Source organism: Megalobrama amblycephala, linkage group LG18 (assembly GCF_018812025.1).
Source record: "Megalobrama amblycephala isolate DHTTF-2021 linkage group LG18, ASM1881202v1, whole genome shotgun sequence".
NCBI classification, from domain to species: domain Eukaryota; kingdom Metazoa; phylum Chordata; class Actinopteri; order Cypriniformes; family Xenocyprididae; genus Megalobrama; species Megalobrama amblycephala.
In genome coordinates, this window is record NC_063061.1 from 30,758,704 (window position 1) to 30,764,988 (window position 6,285).

The window sequence follows — 6,285 nt, forward strand, 5'->3', positions numbered from 1 at the left end:
ATAGAGCGGCGGGCCGTAACTCAGGTCTAAAACAGATTACAGATGTCCGGAAGGATGGGCGTGGGCAAGATGGATGAAACCGCCCAGCCCTCCGACATATCACTCACTTCTAATGAAGAGTCGGTGGATGGTGGGAGTGACGCAATGCCTGACGGAGGAGTGGAGGTGTAGAGGGAGTGTGCTAGGAGAGATAAGGAGGTAGTGAGGTGTCTGAAAGTCTCTTAGATAAGGCCGAATGAGGGGTGGTGATTGTGATTATCCTGCGGGAACACGCCGGAAATGGATCTCGGAGTGGAGTTTTAATGGGGCCGTGCACACACTCCTTCGTGCACCTCTCTTTTTCCCCTTTAAAGCACACCGTGACTTCTCCTCCTCCTCTTCTTTGACCCTTGTGTCTGTGGAGCCCGGTGATAAATGGCAGGTTCGGTGGGAAGGAGAGCGAGAGGGAGCGTAATCGCTTCCTCTCCTCGTCCTTGTTTCGTCTAGTTTTCTCTTATCGTTGTCACTGGTAAACAGACGGAGCTTCACAGGGCTGGATTTGTCTTTGTGAAGGCCGCTGTTGACGCGAGCATCTCTCTTCTGCAGACAGCTGGAGAGTGATGCAGAGGTCTAATCTCAGACACCATCTCCCCGAACTCATTCACAGATAGCAGTCTCGATGAACAACCTGAAACAGCAACAAAACCAGCAGGATTATACCAGAGCACAGTGGTAAAATAATGGCTCTTTGCAGCACCGCAGGTTCAATAAAGGACCCTCTTTTTATCAAGAACCATATTGTGGTATATAAAAAGAACTGCCAATTTGAATCAGTTCTCCTGTTGTGTCAAAGGACAATGTATTTAACATCAAAATTTAATGTTTTTAAAGGCACAGTATGTAATATTTTGGATTAAAATATCCATAAAGCACTAGAACAATGTTATATTTTTTGTTGACTTCTGTACTTGTGGGCGCCTGCCTTTACATGCACATGAACATTAATGACATCCCATTCTTAATCCGTAGGGTTTAATATGGAGTTGGCCCACCCTTTGCAGTTATAACAGCTTCAACTCTTCTGGGAAGGCTTTTCACAAGGTTTAGGAGTGTGTTTATGGGAATTTGTGACCATTCTTCTAGAAGTGCATTTGTGAGGTCAGGCAGTGATGTTGGAGAGAAGGCCTGGCTCACAGTCTCCGCTCTAATTCATCCCAAAGGTGTTCTATCGGGTTGAGGTCAGGACTCTGTGCAGGCCAGTCAAGTTCCTCCACACCAAACTCGCTCATCCATGTCTTTATTGACTTTGCTTTGTGCACTGGTGCGCAGTCATGTTGGAACAGGAAGGGGCCATCCCCAAACTGTTCCCACAAAATGAAGAGCATGAAATTGTCCAAAATGTCTTGGTATGCTGAAGCATTAAGAGTCCCTTTCACTGGAACTAAGGGGCCAAGCCCAACCCCTCCACCAAGCTTTACACTTGGCACAATGCAGACAGGCAAGTACCATCCTCCTGGCAACCGCCAAACCCAGACTCGTCCATCAGATTGCCAGACAGAGAAGCGTGATTCTTCACTCCAGAGAACACGTCTCCACTGCTCCAGAGTCCAGTGGCGGCATGCTTTACACCACTGCATCCGACGATTTGCATTGCACTTGGTGATGTAAGGCTTGGATGCAGCTGCTCGGCCATGGAAACCCATTCCATGAAGCTCTCTATGCACTGTTCTTGAGCTAATCGCCACATGAAGTTTGGAGGTCTGTAGCTATTGACTCTGCAGAAAGTTGGTGACTTCTGCACACTGTGTGCCTCAGCATGCGCTGACCCCGCTCTGTGATTTTACATGGCCTGCCACTTCGTGTCTGAGTTGCTGTTGTTCCCAATTGCTTCACTTTGTTATGATACCACTAACAGTTGACTGTGGAATATTTAGTAATGAGGAAATTTCATGAATGGACTTATTGCACAGGTGGCAACCTATCACGGTACCACGCTTGAATTCACTGAGCTCCTGAGAGCGACCCATTCTTTCACAAATGTTTGTAGAATCAGTCTGCATGCCTAGGTGCTTGATTTTATACACCTGTGGCCATGGAAGTGATTGGAACACCTGAATTAAATGATTTGGAGGGGTGTCACAATAATTTTGGCAATATAGTGTATATTATCCCAAATGTTTCCAAGAATATTTTAATCCAGATAACTAAGCAATTTTAACCAGGACACAGACTGTCAGTGCGTTCCAAACGGGATATATCGCCCTCCGAAGGGCACTTCGGAGTGAAAATAATCATGGCCGCCATATTGAAGGGTCGTTCCAAACCGAAGTGCTCAAAACTGGCCACTTCAAAGGGCCCTTCGGAATTAAGGATTTCGAAGGGAACAACTGATGGACACTTCGGGCCCCCATGATCCTTTGCACAGGGAAGTTTGATGTCACAGAATGGGTACAGGAGGCTCAGAGTTCGATTAACTATAAAGGTAGGCCTATGTATAATATTTTATACATATTTTAAATATATAATATTTTTCTGTACTACTGTAGCCTAATATTTATATGAGTTAGATTTGGTACATTATTATGGTCAAAACGACTTTCTACTTCAACAAAAATACTTTACAGCTCCCTTTATCAGTCCATTCAAATGTTTAAAATACATAAATACAATATAACCTACATGCGATAAACCTAAAATAAATAAATAAATAAATAAACTAACGTTAAATAAAGGCCGCAGCTTGCACAATCTACTCCTCTTTGATTGTCTTGTTAAGATGACGCAGAAGTGCGTTCCAAAAGAAGTGTTTTTTTGATCCCTTCACCCTTCATCCCTTCGAAGCTCTCACTCCGGAGGGTAAACCCTTTGAAGGGATTAGGGCATAGGGATGAGCCCTTCTGAATGGAACGCAGGGTGTGTCTGTGCGTCTTTTTATTTTGTAGAAACCATGGAAACACCAAAGACGCTTTAAAATATTATATGTTTTATTAGACAAGGTGAGCAACTGCTTGGATACATCCATCGACAGATAACTAATCATTGTTGTATAGCTCAACACAGTAAGTATTATTGTTTAAATCTTGTTTTCTTGATTTACCGCGAGTACCATGCCTAATATTATTCTAGCTTTCTGCAGTGTGCAGTTCTTGTTAATGTATGGTGTCATTTTTGTTCCTGAGATTATTCTGGTGTTTGTTCTGAGTTGGTAAAGTTTAATAAAGACTGTTATTGTTATCTCCTTCATCTTCATCGTGCGCTGCTACCACAAAAAACTGTGACACCATGGCATATCAGATTTTTTTGCAAGAGTGCAGCTCATAAAATCCAAACTTACTACTTCATCCTGCTGTTTCTACCATCCAGACAACTGTGAGACACACTCTAAATCAGCCGCAGACTAAGACCTGTGGTTTGAAAAAGCAAAGGTTTTAATGATTTTGCTGCTGGATGTTTTGGATGAAGTTTATGTCTGTACGTTTTTAATAGAATATTTTAATAAGCAAACCTTGATGACCCTGCGTGAAATGAATTGATGGAAGAGGCTTTCTACGCATAATAGAGAATATGTACTACAATCTAAACAACAACATTAAGGCATTAATGTGCCATTTACTAGCAAGACCTTTCACTCAGGTGTAATGGAAGAGGATAGGAATGGAAGGGGGATGATGAATCACCAAAGAGAAAAAGACAAATAGAATTACAAGCCATTAAGAGACAACAGATAATTATCACATCTTACCCATCACTGTCAATCACGACTGATTTATCCAAAGAAAAAGGAACCAGAGAGAGAGAATGTGCACTCGTGGAGCATTTATTTATTTATTATCACTCTGAAATGTCTCAGGTAACACTGATCGTCCGGCTACTGAAGGACGTTTCATAAATAGCAGCATTCTGGCAGTTTATCACAATGAACCGTGATATTACAGGTCGTGTCTCCGCGCTCAGGTTTGCAGTCACGCTCCTCTGCTGAGATCTTCATTTGTCCTTTATAAAAATACCCAGGTTGATTGACAGCACCTGGAAATGAGGTCGTGTATCATTCTTACATCACATCGCATCATCGCCGACATCACAAGCTCTCCCAAGTGTGAAACATTAACCGTCCGTTAGAAGACACTAGAAGTCAATTCCAGTCAAAGAGGACGGAGGACAAACTGGGAAACACGTCAAACGCAGACAGTTTAACCTTCATAACCTTTATTTGACCGGAGCGAGATCCAGAAACAAGTCTCTTTTACAGGAGTGTCTTCACAGTCAAACCATAATATGCAGATGGTGAATTATAATGTACAAAGTAGTAGGAAAATAATAAAATACACACACTCTAACTAAATAAAATGTGTTCAGTCAACATCATTGAAACACAATTTTATGAATAAATAAAATACTATTTTATCATTTAAAGGGGACAAGATGTAAAATAAGTCTCTCATATCCCCAGAATTTGTCTGTGAAATTTCAGCTCAGAATACCCCCAAATAATTTATTAATAGCTTGTTAAATTTTGCCCCTATTTTGGTGTGAGCAAAAACACACCGTTTTTGTTTGTACCTTTAAATGCAAATGAGCTGCTGCTCCCGGCCCCCTTTCCAGAAGAGGGCGGAGCTTTAATAGCTCGCACTTCGGTTGCTCAATAACAACAAAACTGGACAATCTCACACAGCCAAAATGACAATTGTTAGTAACGGTGTTCAGCTTTACATTGTTCAAACTGAGTCGACACTGATGGAGAGACTCAACACTTTTAGAATGAATCTGGATGTTTCTGAATGGTTAGTGGATAAATTTATGTAGTTGCTGTGGAGTTGATTCAACTCATCGACTAGCATGTGCCGTCATGTTAATCTTTTGTGCAAATCGTGTTGAATTGACCCTCGTTTGTGAAGCAGTCCGGCGTAAAATGACGGCATATCTTCTCTAAAGCAGCCCAACATGGCCTCACCGCCTTTGTTGCATGTTCTCAGGGGGCAGGGTTTATGTAAATTTTGGGGTTTGTGATGTAGCCAATCCGGAAGCTCGTTGTAGTCCCTACCAGATGTTTGTTGTGGTCCTTTAAATGCAATTTCTTTAAAAGAAAATATCTCCCTTTGCATTTAACTTTGAGCGTCGTAACTTTGCAGATGTTGTTTATGCTCAAACAGCAACATTACACACTAACTAAAGTTAAAAAAGTGAAATCATAATCAAGGACCCCATTAAAGTCCATAAAGTGTACATTATATTTAAAATGGAATTAATAAAACAAGTTTGGCTAATCTTGTTTACATTTGCTATTGAAACAAGTTGGTGCATAGATAGATAGATAGATAGATAGATAGATAGATCTCATATGGGGGAAAAACTGTGCACTTAAAAGTCTTTTAAGTCTTTCATCCCTGTTATCCATTTATGACATAATGCAATTAAAATATGGTGCATGTTAATTAAAATGACATTTTACACAGCGAGCTTCCTTTCTAACACACTACACTTCTCACTGATAGTGCATGGGGTAGAGACGGCAAATGCTCAGGAGAAAATGCGTCATACAGTGAGCTGAGCTCTGGAGAGAATATCAAGTGCTCTATAGAGAGATACTGTGCTGAGGGACAGGCAACGGAAATGAAATGTTTTTGAAGCCGTTACTGAAGCACAGCAGTGTTTCACGGGAAAACAAGACTTCTGGTAAATAACGTGTCTTTTGTCTGATGTATTCCCCAATACAGACACTTTAAGATGGACTATAAACCACAAGAACACATGGTCATCTAGTGCACGATTGAACTTTATAGAGCAGAGAGCAGGGTGATAAAATAGGTTGTGTTCCTGGACCAACATCTTCTAAATACTCTTCCCAGAACAACATTCCAGTCAAACAGACATCCCAAACTCCATAATTCACACAAAGATGAAAATTATGTCCTTATTTACTCACCCTCATGCCATTCCAAACCTTTATGAATTTCTTCTGATAAATTTCTAAGATAAATTATGTGAAACAGAACAACAGCACACAGAAGTGCATTTGAATTAACCTTCCATTTCCAGTGCGATTAATAAAATGGATGTTGTTTCTGCTGTAATTTTGGAAAAATTCACAGAAGTAAAATTAGCATTTTTAATAATAACTGGACACACTACAGTTTGAAATATAGTAGCAGACTGTTTCACATACCAAAATAGTAAGCAGTATGCAGTGCAAGTTGTGATAGTCTTATTTTCCATATGAATATCCAAGTTAAATTGCTTTTCAAACAAGAATAAATGTAGGGCGGGACTTGATTTTATCTATTGGGAATTGATTGGATGGTTGTGGTT